The sequence below is a fragment of the Lipotes vexillifer genome, unplaced genomic scaffold, assembly GCF_000442215.2.
Source record: "Lipotes vexillifer unplaced genomic scaffold, Lipotes_vexillifer_v1.1 scaffold465, whole genome shotgun sequence".
Lineage (NCBI taxonomy): Eukaryota > Metazoa > Chordata > Mammalia > Artiodactyla > Lipotidae > Lipotes > Lipotes vexillifer.
In genome coordinates, this window is record NW_006790238.1 from 314,465 (window position 1) to 316,443 (window position 1,979).

Here is a 1,979-nt window from a genome sequence, read left to right on the forward strand (position 1 = left end):
AAAAGAAATGAAGGAAACAATAGCAAAGATCAATAAAACTAAAAGCTGGTTCTTTGAGAAGATAAAGAAAATAGATAAACCATTATCCAGACTCATCAAGAAAAAAAGGGAGAAAACTCAAATCAATAGAATTAGAAAGGAAAAAGCAGAATTAACAACTGACGTTGCAGAAGTAAAAACGATCATGAGAGATTACTACAAGCAACTCTATGCCAATAAAATGGACAATCTGGAAGAAATGGACAAATTCTTAGAAATGCACAACCTGCCAAGACTGAAACAGGAAGAAATAGAAAATATGAACAGACCAATCACAAACACTGAAATTGAAACTGTGATAAAAAATCTTCCAACAAACAAAAGCCCAGGACCAGACGGCTCCACAGGCGAATTCTATCAAACAATTAGAGAAGAGCTAACACCTATCCTTCTCAAACTCTTCCAAAATATAGCAGAGGGAGGAACACTCCCAAATTCCTTCTACGAGGTCACCATCACCTTGATACCAAACCCAGACAAGGATGTCACAAAGAAAGAAAACTACAGGCCAATATCACTGATGAACATAAATGAAAAAATCCTCAACAAAATACTAGCAAACAGAATCCAACAGCACATTAAAAGGATCATACACCATGATCAAGTGGGGTTTATTCCAGGAATGCAAGGATTCTTCAATATATGCAAATCTATCAATGTGATAAACCATATTAACAAATTGAAGGAGAAAAACCATATGATCATCTCAATAGATGCAGAGAAAGCTTCTGACAAAATTCAACACCCATATATGATAAAACCCTGCAGAAAGCAGGCATAGAGGGAACTTTCCTCAACATAATAAAGGCCATATATGACAAGCCCACAGCCAACATCATCCTCAATGGTGAAAAACTGAAAGCATTTCCACTAAGATCAGGAACAAGACAAGGTTGCCCACTCTCACCACTCTTATTCAACATAGTTTTGGAAGTTTTAGCCACAGCAATCAGAGAAGAAAAGGAAATAAAAGGAATCCAAATTGGTAAAGAATAAGTAAAGCTGTCACTGTTTGCAGATGACGTGATACTACACATAGAGAATCCTAAAGATGATACTAGAAAACTACTAGAGCTAATCAATGAATTTGGTAAAATAGCAGGATACAAAATTAATGCACAGAAATCTCTGGCATTCCTATATACTAATGATGAAAAATCTGAAAGTGAAATCAAGAAAACACTCCCATTTACCACTGCAACAAAAAGAATAAAATATCTAGGAATAAACCTACCTAAGGAGACAAAAGACCTGTATGCAGAAAATTATAAGACACTGATGAAAGAAATTAAAGATGATACAAACAGATGGAGAGATATACCATGTTCTTGGATTGGAAGAATCAACATTGTGAAAATGACTCTACTTCCCAAAGCAATCTATAGATTCAATGCAATCCCTATCAAACTACCACTGGCATTTTTCACAGAACTAGAACAAAAAATTTCACAATTTGTATGGAAACACAAAAGACCCCGAATAGCCAAAGCAATCTTGAGAACAAAAAATGGAGCTGGAGGAATCAGGCTGCCTGACTTCAGACTATACTACAAAGCTACAGTAATCAAGACAGTATGGTACTGGCACAAAAACAGAAAGATAGATCAATGGAATAGGATAGAAAGCCCAGAGATAAACCCATGCACATATGGTCACCTTATCTTTGATAAAGGTGGCAGGAACGTACAGTGGAGAAAGGACAGCCTCTTCAATAAGTGGTGCTGGGAAAACTGGACAGGTACATGTAAAAGTATGAGATTAGATCACTCCCTAACACCATACACAAAAATAAGCTCAAAATGGATTAAAGACCTAAATGTAAGGCCAGAAACTATCAAACTCTTAGAGGAAAACATAGGCAGAACACTCTATGACATAAATCACAGCAAGATCCTTCTTGACCCATCTCCTAGAGTAATGGAGATAAAAACAAAAATAAA